Source organism: Narcine bancroftii, chromosome 7, assembly GCF_036971445.1.
Source record: "Narcine bancroftii isolate sNarBan1 chromosome 7, sNarBan1.hap1, whole genome shotgun sequence".
Taxonomy (NCBI): domain Eukaryota; kingdom Metazoa; phylum Chordata; class Chondrichthyes; order Torpediniformes; family Narcinidae; genus Narcine; species Narcine bancroftii.
The window spans coordinates 27,473,709-27,488,529 of NC_091475.1; the positions used below are offsets into that span (position 1 = coordinate 27,473,709).

The window sequence follows — 14,821 nt, forward strand, 5'->3', positions numbered from 1 at the left end:
CCATGATGCTCGAGTTCTTATAAACTTTTCCCTTTACAGAATGGCTGAGGATGCAGGTGGTTGTCTATTCTCCTGTGACATAAGTGAATATCACAGTGTAAGATGAAGCTTTTGACATGCACAGTTGGTAAATGCCTCAAGTTCTTTCTTGCGCTCCTTAACTATTGGTGCTCCATGACTTCTCATTCATCTGCTCACAGATCTCCAAAAATGTTGATGGAGTGGAAGTCTATGCATATTTGATTGGGGACCCAGCCTTCCCACTAAAAAGATGGTTGATAAAGAGGTTCACACACCATCATGTCATCGATCAGCGTAAGCAAAAATTAAACTATGAACTGAGCTCTGCGTGAATAGTTGTGGAAAATGCATTTGGACATCTCAAAGGCTGCTGGAGATGTCTAAAAGAATGGACTTTAATACTGCCTTCATGTCAGAAGTTGTTGTTGCCTGCTGTGTCTTGCATAACATTTGTGAGATTAACAAAGAACACTTCCTGGAAGAGTGGAGGACTGTTGCATCAGATCCCCTCCGCCAGAAAGGGTTCCTTACAAGGGTACAACAGGCTGGGGGTCACCTGGCTATAGGTAACTGTTCTGTGTGAACATGAAGAAGACAACTGAGACAAGTCACCTGAATGTCAATAAAATTTTATTGCACATCTTAGAACATAGTGCAATGACAACTTATTAAAGTGTTAGAATAAAAGTCATGAATGATCGTAAGAAAGTCAAGTATGACATTTGTAAACATCAACATAAATTGTCATTAAAAGCAGTGCATTTCTCAAATCAAAGATTAACATAACAGTCATGTAAACAGTGCTTGCATCTTTAAATTCCCTGAGGCCCGCATTAACATTTATCTCTTAAACACGAACAAAATAGTGCAACTTTAAAATCGAAAAGTTCATAGTGCACATTTATAACTCGACAATAGATAAATGTAACGTATTATATTGATCATCAATGATTATGACTATGAATGTTTGTAAAGAATTTTGAAAAATCATCTGCTTTTCTGGCAGATCCTGTGTAATTGTTTTCTTTGCATTCTCACTGGATGTCAGAGGAGTGAAAAAGGGAAATGAGGGAGTCTTCTGCAGAAACATCATCACCACCCTGTGACGAGCATGGCCTCCTTGAGGGGGTCATGGCGGTGGACATGTAGGTGGGGTTCGCAGGTGCTGAAAGACAGCTGTAGGAGTAGGAGGGAATTTGGAGAGGAACAAGCTCTGGAAGGTGGTAGGATGAAGGAGAAACGTATGGAGACAGCTGCTGGTGGTGAGATGATGGAGGGCAACTGAACAGGGCATGTTGCTGCAGGGTGGAGGCAGCTGGTTAAAGGGAGGATGCAGAAGGCTGACTCATGGTGGAAGGAGACTGGATGGAGGAGGGCCGAGGCTGGATCCGGGCAATCACATCGATTGAGGCCATCATATTCATCATCACACCTGTCTGGGCCTGCATCTCCTGCCTGTCGGTGTCACATTCCCAACTCTTTGCCAGCATCAGTCCCTCAGCCAATCCAACTGTCTCTCCCGACACTCCCGTTTTCATTCCTAGTCCACCAGGTCTAGGGTCTATGTAGGAGCCCTTGGAGTTCATTTGTAGCCTCCTCTCTTTTTGTGAACTTCCTGTCCTTCTTCCTCCCTTTGGTTTCTGGATAACAAGTGCAACACATGTGAGATTTAAAGCCACATCATGTCTATGAACTCGTTAACAAATGAGGAATGACAAACAGATGAGATATGATTCTTACCAGCCTCTGGTGCAGCAGCAGATGATGTCCCTCTTTTCTGGGCAGTTACAGCTGCTGGGTGGCTAAGGTACTGGCAGTGGATGTGGTGGAGGGAGAGGGTGAGGTACAGGGGTGGGAGGATGAAACTGGGGCAGATGAGTTACAAGGGGTATCCCATCCCTCCATCTCCTCCTCTTCCTCCGGTTGCAACCTGTGTTCAGAAGATTGTGCATGTTGGCTTCCAGGGAGAAGGGCTCAGCTTGCTTGCTGGTACCCCAGATACTATAAGCCTGGTTAAAATAAGGCTAGTCCAATCAGCCCTTCCCATTCCTCCCATTGTGGTCCATAACTGATGGAACCGCCTCCTATTTGTCTTTAGCTTATTTATAACCTAAGACTTGTCCCTGTTAAACCCTATTTCCCTGAGCTTGGATGCTATCCTCTCATAAAGCCTGTCATCTTTAATGGTGCCAATCAAACCTTACCCTACAGCCTCCTCCAACCTCAGTGCAAGTAGCTCTTGCACTTCTCGATCACCCAAGTTTGTAGACATAATTTATTTTGTTATTTCTGAATCTGATCTTTTAAAACAGCACTCACTTTTTATAATGCACATTTGATATTTAGACTACAATAATTTGGATTGCACTTCTAATTGAGGAGAGGAAGAGCCTCTCTGATAATCAGCCTTACCCCTTGACTCCAGAACACTGCCACAGCATGCTCACGAGTAAAATCATGTCATTTCAGTCCAGGGATGGAAGTTGTCCCTTTTCCACTGGTTTAATCGTCAAGTTGGCATCAGCTGATCAAGGCCATCAATCCCTGCATGAAATGACGTCATTAGCTGCCTGCATGCTGGCAGTTTTATTTTTCCACTGGATCCTGTCCCTGTTAATTCCTATGAATTCCTGGGTCAAGGTAGCAGTGGAAAATGGGCTTATGTATTGCTATATACTGCCAATCTTTCAGATTTTAGATTTATTGTCAAAGAACAAAAATGGCATCACATACAACTCTGAGATTCTTTTTTCCTCCAGGCGAGACAGAATTATTGGTAGTTCAAAATAAACTGTACTCGATGTACATATGTAAACAAGTAAAGAAATTTAAACAAAATTACGGTGCAATGCTGAGAGGAAAAAAACAAAGTGCAAAAGTAAGAGTCCTTAAATGAGTCCCTGATTGAGTTTATTGTTGAGGAGTCTGATGGTGGAGGGGTAGCAGCTGTTCCTGAACCTGGTGGTGAGAGTTTTGTGGCACCTGTACCTCTTTCCTGATGGCAGCAGCGAGAACAGAATGTGTGCTGAGTGGTGTAGATCCTTGATGATTGCTGCTGCTCTCCGACAGCAGCATTCCCCATAGATGTTCCCTTCCCTCTCAGTCCTGATGCAGAATCCACACTTAAAATATCCACTTTTGAAAAAAACATATTTTACTTCAAAAGATGCTGCTCTACCAACTGAGAACTTCCAGTCTTCTGTTTCAGATTCTACTGAAATTGTAACTGCTAATTGTTCAGTTATATATCTATATTTTTAAGGAGACTAGCACAAACCTTCCAAAGCAGATAATTCTAATAGTAAACTGTTCAGATTATATTGGTGTTGCAATTAACTTGTCAATTGCTCACTTAACAATATACACACTAATGCCTATATATTGATTGAATGAGAATTACAGAATTAGTGAAGACAGATGACAAAAATTACAGCAAGATCTTGATCAATTGGGCTGGTCAGCAGAAGAAGAGTCGATGAAATTTAAAACAAAGAAATGTGAGGTGTTGTATTTTGGAAGGTCAAATATGGGTAATTCCTACATAGTGAATGGTAGGAATCTGAAGAGTTGTAGAGCAGAGGGAGCCAAGAGTAGAGGTACATAGTAACTTGAAGGTGATGCAACAGGAAGATAGGGTCATCAAAAGGCTTCAGCACATTTGCCTTTATCAGTGTATTGAATAGAGGTGGAAGTAAAGACACAAAGTTGGAGAACCTCAGCAGGCCAAGCAGTGTCCTTTATATAGCAATGGTAAAAATACATCACTGACATTTTGGGCTTGAGTCCTTCATCAACATATGGGAAAATGTTGGTAGGCATCCGAACAAGACTTGGGGGGCGGGGTGGAGGCAGGGGTGGGGGCGGGGGTGGGGGCGGGGGTGGGGGCGGGGGTGGGGGCGGGGGTGGGGGTAGAGATGGGGTAGTTGCAAGCCAGGAGGTGTTAAGTGGAGAAGGGGGGAAGGGACAGCAGAGATCAAGGGAAGGATGGATGGCTAGGTGAAGGGAGGGAGAACTGGGAAGAGAAGGGGTGAGGGGGAAGAGAGGAGCAGGTTAGCAGAATCTGGAAAAGTCAATGTTAATGCTGTCTGACTGGAGAGTGTCCAGATGGAAAATAAGGTGTTGTTCCTCTAATTTGTTGGTGGTCTTGGTGGAATAGTGCACAAGGCCATGGAGAGACATGCGAGTGTGGGAGTGTGACACAGAACTGAAATGGTTGGTTACTGGGAGATCTCTGTCACTGGTTCAGTCGGAGTGAAGATGCTCAATGAAGTGATCTCCCAATTTGCGCCCAGTCTCTCCAATGCAGAGAAGACCACAAAGGGAGCACCGGATGTAGTAAATCAGTCCGCTAGATACACAAATGAAGTGTTGCTTCACTTGTAAGGCCTGTTTGGGGCACCAGATCAAGTTGAGAGAGGAGGGAAAGGTGCTGGGGGGATTGGTGGGGAGGGAATGAGTTCACGAGGGAGTCACAGAGGGAATGGCAGAGAGGAGAGAAAAAGATGTGTCTGGTGGTAGGATCCTGCTGTAAGTGCTGGAAATTCCAGGGGCGTAGGGAGCTCATGTTGTAATTGTATAAGGCATTAGTGAGGGCTCATTTGGGATTTTGTAGTCAATTTTGGTCAATGAGCTATAGGAAAGATGTCATCAAGCTGGAGAGGATGCAGAGATTTACAAGGATTTACCAGGACTCAGTGGCCAGAGCTATAGGGAGCGGCTGAGCAGGTTAAGGCTTTATTCCTTGGAGAGCATGAGGATGAGGGTGATCTTGTAGAGGTATATAAAATACCATGAGAGGAATAAATCAGATGAACACAAGGAGACTTTTGCACAGAGTAGAGGAATCAAGAGAATACAGGTTTAAGATGAGGGCGGAGGGATTAACAGGAACCTGAGGGGTTTTATTTTACACTGAGGACGATGGGAGTATGGAATAGGCTGTCTGAGAAGATGGTTGAGGCAGGTACTATGCAATGTTTAAGACAAAATTGGACAGATACATGGATCAGATGGCTTAAGGTTAGTGGTTTTGAAACTGTGCCCCCCCCTCCCAAACTCACATTTCAAATGCTCTATGATTAGTAAGCGATTGCTTAAGGTTGTATGTGAGTGGAAAGAATAAGTTTAAAAACTATTTTAATCATACCTAATTGACTCATTACATGCATAGTTTCATAACTCCAAAGGAAATGGACCAATGACAATTTTACTCAAACAAAATATTTCAGTAACAATTGGGTCTAGAGCAGTGATTCTCAACCTTCCCTTCCCACTCACATACCACCTTAGGCAATCCCTTACTATTCTCAGAGCACCGTTGGCATAGGGATTACTTAAGGTGGAATGTGAGTTTAGGGGGCAGTTTGAAAACCATTGATTTAGATGGATATGGGACAAACACAGGCAAGTGGGATTGATGTGGGGGGGACTTTTTGGTCGGTATGGGCAAATTGGGCCAAAGAGCCAGTTTCCATGCTTTATGACTCTATTAATAAATATTACACATCTGGACTTGGAAACATTTTGCTGACCCTTCATCACCTCTGTGTCAAAGTCCTGGAACTACCTACCTAGCCTTTGTCAGTTTAAAATGCTGTTTACCATCACCTTCACAAGGACTATTTACATTGAGCATCAAATGTTGGCCCAGCCAATGAAATCCACAACCTGAAAGTAAGCCCATGTTTTTGGTGGAGAACTAAAACAGCAATTTGGAATTTCATGAGACTCCCGCGTTAGATAAAGCCAAGAAAAAAAATACTAGACCACCATGGCTTTAGACGTTACTCTGATATCCTTAAGGTGCAATGAACAGTCCTGGAAACTTGTTCAGAATTGCTCCTGTTTTGACTCTGTTAAAGCAGACATAGCCATTAATCATTTTACCTCTTAGAATTTGTCACCACTTTGTTCAGACACCAACAATTAAATTTACAAAGCCTGGGGCAAAACAACAAGAGCTCACTCGACTTCGTCATTAATCAAAATTATACCTATGTACAACTTTTTTATTATATTATAAAACTGAAGATTAAAAATTCTAATGGGAAGTGAAGATGATGATCTTATCTGGAGCCAAGGTACTTAAATGGATATAGGGATCTAGCTGCTCATCATTTCATTAGTTCTGCCTAAGAAATTAGACATTAATTTAGACTGACCTTAAGTTCACCTCAGTCATGTAGAAGATTGAGGGGATATACAGCATTGACATTTCATCTAATCAGGTAACATGCAATGGTGTGTGCGCATGACAAGTTTAACTGTGTGTAGAACCATACAGTGTAAAATATAACAGGATCAATGGGTTATCACAAATTTGTCAATCAGTTATTGCTTTCCTGTCAGGTAATATTCTTCCAGTTTCCAGAATGCTGCTTCGAAACAGAAAATGTACTCATGAATGAATAAACTGGCCTTGCATAATTTGATTATTTCTATGAGAACAGGTTTACACAACGCTTCATATTTTGTTAAATGCATTTGCAAAGGAACTTTTAATGAAAATTTGCTGAATTCTCTTGTATTATCAAGTCGATTGCTGAACTTAAATGGGATAGTTCTGTTAAAATAAAGTTAAATCAGTGAAGTAGGGAAAAAACTTAAATAAACCGGAAAAGATCAGAAGAGGCAAAAAACACAAATAAGTATGGAGCACTGGAGAGTGAATAACAAATGCACCGACGAGACTGTTTTGTTTTGAGGCTTGGCAAAGATGGTGATTGGAAAATTTCCATCCTGGTTCAACATAAGTTGCATTGTGGAAACGTCTGTCCTCCTACCATTTATATAATGGCTTTCCTCTGAGTGATTCTTTCCAGAATCCCTGGTCTATATATCTATTTGTCTAGATTTTACATTGTCATCAATCAGGTGCAATGCACAGAGAACAAAACCTGAGCAATGGCCCAATGAGACCAAGTGAAATTTGACCCAAATATATGGAAAGAAGGTGGAAGCTGCATTTACATAAGTGTGTGTGTGTGTGTGCGTGCGTGCGTGCGTATGTATAAATTATTTAAAAGGCATATAAAATTATCAATAATAAAAATCAAACAATTTCAGCTTTGTGTAAGAAACAGGAATGGAATCGGTTGACTCCTGACATTTAGGATGATGTGTCGTTTAATTTGCTCAATCAAATTCATTAGTTCTTTTTTATTCATATTGCATGGAAAGGAAACTCAAGTGTGGTGTAACTCAGGCAGCGTATTTATTAGTAAACCATTTTACACTACTGGGCATTGACAAATGTTATACTCTTCCCTCATTTTGGGTGAAGAGCATTTTCCCAGTAATCTAGCCAATATTATTGCTTCAAACTGCAAAGTTCAGATTTATTGTCAGAGTACATACAAGGCATCACATACAACCCTGAGATTCTTTGGCCTGCAGGCCAAGCAGAATTTTTATTCATCAGTAGAGCAAAAATACTCTACTCAAGAAAAGAGACATATACTGTCGTGTTCGCATACTCACCTGTGTCAGGAGTGGTGCTTGTCACCACTGATGACGTAACCAAAGCAACATGCGAGAGTAATAGCTTGCATGCGCAGGTGTGTTAAGCATCAGCATATAGGTGATGGATCTCGGACACAGGAGGAGAGCGAGTGTCAGGATCACCCATGTGGCGGTGAGCCAATGAGAAGGCCAGAGGGGTTTGGTTGGGTGGTGTTTGGGGAGTTGAAGAATACAATGTTGTATCTGAAGAGAATAAAGAAAGCCAACTCCATTGAAAGAAATGAATGAGCGTATTCTTTAATTGTTTGTAAACTGGAGTAAATCAGTGCTGTAACAATACAAAAGAGTGAAATGTGCAAAGTAAATTTATAAAGGATCAAATACAGTTTTTCTTGAAAATAAATATAGGTTCAATTGATAGTAAATTTGTTTTATTGAATGCTTTAAAAGCTTATTTAAGGGGACAAATCATTATACTGTCAAAATTAAGAAACAACATATAGATGAGGTTAGTAGATTGGAGGAGGAGATAGAAATTTTGGAAAAAGATTTACATCAAAATTCTACAGAAGCTAAGAAAGTACATATAGTTAGTATATGTACTAATTATGATATAATTCATTACAAACTTATAAATTTTAGAAATTATTAGAGAACTAGACAGATATTATGAATTGGGTGAAAGAGCTCATGAAGTATTAGCTTGGCAGTTAAAAATGGAATAAGCTTCTAGAACAATAAATGCTATTAGATATGATTTATTGATTACATATAAACCTCAGGAAATTAATGATGTGTTTTGTAACTTTTACAAAAAATTGTATACTTCTGAAAAGTATTGGAAGATTAAGCCAAAAGTGATAATTTTTTAATCTGATTTGGATTTACCTTTTTTGAATGTTAAGGATATTAAGGATTTAGATGCTTCCTTTACTATTAAAAAACTAACAGACGCACTTCAATTTATGCCTAGTGGGAAGTCTCCAGGAGAGACTTCTGAATTTTATAAAGAATTTCATGACTTATTAATTCCTTTATTGATGGATGTATTGAAACAGGCCACAGAGGTTTGTTCCTTTCCGATTCCTTTCCAATGGCTATTTCTCTCAATGCAGAGAAGGCCTTTGATAGAGTAGAATGGAGTTTTTTTTATTTAAGGTTTTGGAGAACTTTAACTTTTTTTCTTACTGGTTGCGTTAAGTAGGAGTCCTACTGCTAGAGTTGTGACAAATGGACAGGTATCTTCACCTTTTACATTAACTAGATCGACTAGGCAAGGCTGCCCTTTGTCACCAGCTCTATTTGCATTGGTTATTGAACCTTTGGCTCAGATGATTAGACAAGATAGTAATTATTGAAGGTATTAAGGTGATGAATTTAAAATAAATTTGTTTGCAGATAATGCTTTTGATATATTTAGCACAACATTTGAACTCTTTGAGGAATTTGCATGATAGATGGGAGCAGTATGGTGAATACTGGGTAATAAAATTAATAGGGAAAAGAGGGAGATTATGCCTCTATCTGAAATGAATTATTCTCTGTGTAGCCATATTGTGAAATTTAAATGGTCAGATCAGATTAAGTATTTAGGTGTTAAGAAAGATGGTAATTATAATCATTTCTATGAATTGAATTACCTGCCTTTACTGTCTAAAATTAAATATGATTTGAATCGCTGGCAAGATTTACCTATTACATTAATAGGATGTGTTAATTGTATTAAAATGAATATTTTTCCTTGAATTCAATATCTTTTTCAATCTATTCCTTGTAAGGTTTCTTAAAATTTTTTTAAAGAATGTTTTGGTGAGGAAGTTTTTATGGAAGATAAAATGGTAAGGGTGTCATAACAGAAATTAACTTGGAAGGATGCACTAGGAGGTTTGCAACTTCCTAATTTTCAAATTATGAATCAGCACAGTTGAAATTCATTAATAGGATGTTTGAAGTGGATAAACCTTTGATGGGGTTAATATTGAATTATCTCAGCTTAGTGAGAAGAAGATGGATCAGTTCATTTATAGATGGAATCCTCAATTATTGAGTAACTATAAAATTAAATAAATTTCAAATTGCATTTTTGAGATTGGCCTCAGCTGTAGCTAGAAAATGTTTGGTAATTACTTGGAAAAATGAGACTAATTTGAATATTCAGCAATGGCATTTGAAAAAGATAACATATAATTGATGTAATAATTATTCTTTTTTTTGTTAAAACTTGGAGCCCGTATTTGGATTATATGGGGTTGAATTATTAATGTTTTTTCCACACATTAATGGTGTTGTTCAAAACCATGGAAACTGATTGATGAATTTTCTGTTTCTTTCTTTTCCTCTTTTTGGGGGTAGTTTGGAGGGAGGTGGGGAGGGATGGGTGGTTTAGGGTAGGGGGTATTATTTATATAAAAATATCATGTATATATTTGGTTTTTTCTTAAGCTGTATTATTATTGTATGGTTTATCATGATTAATAAATAAAATTTTCCAAAAAATGTACAAAGTTTATAGGTTACTTGGGTGGCATGGGCTCAAGAGTGAAAGAGCCAGTTACCCTGTTGTATGTCATTTAAAATCACGAAGAGCATGGATGAAGAGAATATTTTCAGTCTTTTTTCCAGGCTACTCAATTTTATAACTAGAGCTAGTGGGGAGAGATTTCAGAGGGTTCTGAGGGTCAATTTCTTCACTCAAATGGCAGCAGGAATATGGAACAAGTGACCAGAGGAAGATTTCAAAGGAAGTGCAATTACGAAGTCCAAAATTTGGTTAGATATATGGATATGAAGAGCTTGGAAGGGACAAATGGGACATCCAGAATGCCAACCAGGTTGGCATGGATGAGTTGGAGCTTGTACCATGCTGTGTGACTCTATGATTCCATTACAGTGACAGTAGTTCTTTAGTTCTAGAATCATTTAATTTATAATATTTAAATCCCCAGCAACCATAGTGAAATATGAATATCCATACAAAAATACCATTAGACCATAATTGTACAGTGGCCATATTATCAGAATGGTAGACACAGAGTAAATGAGCATCAAAACAGGGCCTTCGGCACAGCTTCCATGATGATCTTATCTACCTAAGCTAATCTCATTTACCTACATTTGGCCCTCTGACCATTTCCTATCCATGTACCTGTTTAAATATCCTTTAAAATGAGGCAATTTGACCCACCTCCACCACTTGCTGCGCATTGCCTAAACCTGATATATGGGTTCCTCTTTATCTTGACCAGAGCCTCAATATCTTGTCATCCAGGATTCCTTGTCCCTATTATCCTTGTCATTTACTTGAACAGGAATGTTACACCTGAACTCTTTTTTTTTTAAACCTTTAAAAGCTTCCCACTTGACAGACCTCCCCTTAGCTGCAAACAGCTTCTCCCAATCAATCTCTGCAAATTGTGTCAAACACCATTAAAATTTGCCAAGCCCCAATTCAGGACTTTAACTTGAGAACCATAGAATCATAAAACATTACAGCACAGAAACAAGTCCTTCGGCCTATCTTGCCTGTGGCAAACTATTATTCTGCCTAGTCCCATTAATTTACACCAAGATCATAGCCCTCCATTCCCCTCCCATTCATATACCTGTCCACATTTTAAAGTGTCAAAATCAAACCCGCATTCATCAATTCAACCAAATGGGAGCTTGTTCCATATGCTCACCACTCTCTGTATGAAGAACTTCCCCCAAATATTCTCCCTAAACATCTCACCTTTCACCCATGTCCTCTAGTTCTTGTCTAACCTAACATCAGTGGAAATGTCCAATCCTATCCTTTTCCAGAACTATTTATAAAATAATAGAAATATAGTTACTGGTCCCAAAGTGCTCCCCATTGACACTTCAGTTACTTGCCCAGCTTTATTTCATAAGAAAAGGTTGAGAGTTACTCGGACAATCTACATATTGCTTGAAAAAACTTTACTGAGTACACTTAACAAATTCAAGCTTTTAATACTAAGCCTGCCCCAGTCACTGTTGAAAAGTTAAAATACTGTACCATTCCAACCCTGCTATTCTTACAGCTATCTGCAATCTCCCAACATATGGAGGCTGGCCATCCATTTTCTCCATTTCCCAGATATTTGTCAAAGCAAACCTTCTACCACCATCAACTTAACCCTTGCCTGCAACTCCTCCATTTCCTGCACATTTGCTCCTGGTTCTCTCTGCCCTAGATACAAAGAGAATAGGATTCCCCTTGTCTTTACCTACTACCCCACTACCCACCACACTGACACATTATCCACAATTTTCCATCACCTGATTCCACCACCGAACACAGCTTCTCCTGCCATCTCCACTTTCTGCAGGGATCACTCCATCCGTGACTCCCTTGTCCACTCATCCAATCCCTTGGTATCTACCTGTGTCTGCAGGAAGTGCTACACATGTGCCCACACTTTCTCCCTTGCTACTATTCAGGGCTCCAAGTCAAGCAACACTTCACTTGTGAATCTGTGAGTGTCACCTATTGCATCTGGTGGCCCTGTAGTGGCCTTCTCTATATCGGAGTGTCTGGATGCAGACTGGGACATAATTTCATTGAGTATCTTTGCAGCAAATGGCAGGGATCTCACAGTAACCATCCATTTCAATTTTGTGCCCCACTACTGCGCCAACATGTTTATCCGTGGTCTCAAGCACTGCCAAACCAAGGCCACCTGTAAACTGGAGGAGCCACACCTAATATTCCCTTTGGGCACTCTCCAACCAGGTGACATTAATAGCAACTTATCTGGTTTCTGTTAGGCCTCTCTTCCCCATCTCTTCACCTTCTTTCCTCCAGCTCTCCACCCCTTCCCTCCCCCATTACTTTTCAACTTTTTTCTTTTGTGCGCTCCCACCCATATCCAACTATTACCTATTGCCTGTGGGCCTATGCTCCTCCCACTGCCCCTCCTCCCAATATTTTATTCAGGCACCTGCCTGCTTTTTGCTCATACCTTAATGAAGGCCACGAGCCCAAAACATTGGTCATGTATCTTTACCTATGCTACATAAAGAACATTGCATGACTTGCTGAGTTTCTCCAGCATTTTTTTGTAAACTACAATCACAGAGTCTTCAGACTTTCTCATTTAACAGATATATTAAGAACTTGCTTTAGACTCCTAAAACAATCAGAAAGTGCATGACAAACCAATGGACCCTCACAAAGTTGTTTATTAGACATTGATAACAATAATTTTCTTGAAGCACAGAATATTAAAATGTTAGATCTGATTGAATTATGGCAACATCCACAAGTTCCAAGTATCTTTTAGATCCACCTCAAAAATAATGGTACTTCAAAATAGAGAAGGGTGTCATAGGGTAACTCACCCTGCTGTGGTACACCCTCTGGTGGATAGCAATGGACTGACACAGATGGAGACATTGGAAGCCATCACCACACTTTGTGCAGGAGTGAATTTGAGAACTCATGTGGGAGAGAAACAGAATGAGTTATATATTTTAATACCTTGGTGTCAACAAAGAAAATTGTGTCTGCGTTACATCAGTAGTAAAAGTACTGATTATAGTTTTTTTTTCTGGTACATATTACTGAGTTAAAGCATTTTTATCCAACCATTTCTGTTGCTTTTGTGATTCAATTTTAGAAGCTTCAATTCATTTTAATCACACCTTTTCCAAGCACCATTTTATTTCCAGTGATTATTTTCTGTAATAACTTGTACTTGATTTCTGATTTAGCATTTTATAGATCTACAGCATTTCAATGATGAGCTTGTTTTGTTAATTCTCTTTCCAACCATTAAATCTGTTTGGTTATGGTTATAAATACATTGTGCCAGAAGAGTTAATTTGGGAGTGTCATAGATTCTGAGTGATTCACAGAAGGGAAGTACTATTTTATGAGACTGAAAATGAGTACTGACAAATAGTATTTCTTTGTAGTTTACCCAAATTATGTTCAATCATTCTGTGTAATTGAATGATTATTTTGCCCATCATTTCCTACAATGGGGTTTACGTTAACTTTCTTTCATAAGTTTGAAAAATGTTGAATAATATTAAAATATACAAGGAAATAAATTAATTGAACTCTTCTTTTATATTATCCTAAGCACAAACATTGACATTATTTCTTTCTGCATAAATGAAAAATAGGACTAAATGTGATGACAAGAATATTAATTTTAACTTAATTCAAAATATTTGTTCCAATATTACTTGCAGGTTATGCAATCTTTCTCACTAATTGAGTAAAAATTGAGATCATACTCCTTGTCATCGATTATCCTTTCAGATGAACAGCAGCTGTGTCTTCTTCTGTCTCTAATGTCGAGCTCATACATCTTTGTCCGTTGACACCACCCCACCTGCTGGCAATTGTTTGATAATGCAATAACCTATCAGTCAAAATGATAGAAGAAACAAATTGCAGTATGCATGTAATCTAAAGAAATTTTTATGCCTTCACAACAGGTGAATTATATTTTGAAGTGAACCCCATTGCCTTATTTTCCAAGTTTCATGGAGTTTTTACAAACCCGAGAGATGATTAAGAACAAAAGTCTGCTTTTTGTAATGTTTGCTGCATAGTAATGTTGGGCAAATCTTAGAATTTGTTCTTCATCTTTGAATGCCAGAGAATAAGCTTCCACTTATCAGAAGAGGTAGATTGGTTTAATGGTATATCTCTAATAATGCAGCATCTCTCAGTCATCATCTGGAATGCTATGAGGCCATAGTCAATGGTGGGACTTGAAGCCTAAAAATTCATCTGTTTCTTTGTTAAGTTATATTTTCTGGGAAGATTTCTGATAAACATTAATTGAACAAAATATTAGTATCTGTTTGCAAAACTGTTGTTGCTTCATGGTATAAGAAATGATAGTTTAATTCATGGATATACCAGCGCCTTTGTAGGGCACTCTTAGTTGGGAATTGAATCACATATGCTGTTTTTAATATTATGTAACTGAACACTGGATCATGTGTTATTCTAGAAATTCCACAAGTGAATCACTCCTGAAACTTTTAAGTCAGTGACAAACTGCTGGGTATTATTCCCCAAACTATACCTCATTGGCGGAGACGTCGTCGTGGCAACTCGGGTGACTCGAGAGACCAAAAAATGGCTTGCACTCTCACCAAGGCAACGCCAAGGTGATGTCTCCAGACAAGGTGACAACCAATTCGCCCGGAAGTCACCGCGACAACTCTGGCAGTTGCTGCAACGTCTCCATGACGTCACCGATAGGTAGCGGAGACGTTGCTGTGACTTCTCCCTGTCTATATATACCCAGATCTACAACTAGATCTATCATTCACTTTTCAGACGTCAGACAGTCAAGAACTCGCACCATGGACA

The 14,821-nt window shown here is 39.1% G+C and overlaps 1 long non-coding RNA gene across 1 annotated transcript in view; it reads right to left on the bottom strand.

The window, feature by feature from the left end:
• Positions 1 to 702: 702 nt before the first annotated feature.
• LOC138738652 (uncharacterized) overlaps positions 703 to 14,821 on the bottom strand; it is a 43,786-nt gene continuing 29,667 nt past the window's right edge. Inside the window, exons 2-3 of the long non-coding RNA XR_011341653.1 lie at positions 1,762 to 1,951; positions 703 to 1,661 (exon numbers count right to left, since the gene is read on the bottom strand). This is a non-coding gene — a long non-coding RNA (uncharacterized lncRNA). The remainder of the gene's footprint in view (positions 1,662 to 1,761; positions 1,952 to 14,821) is intronic.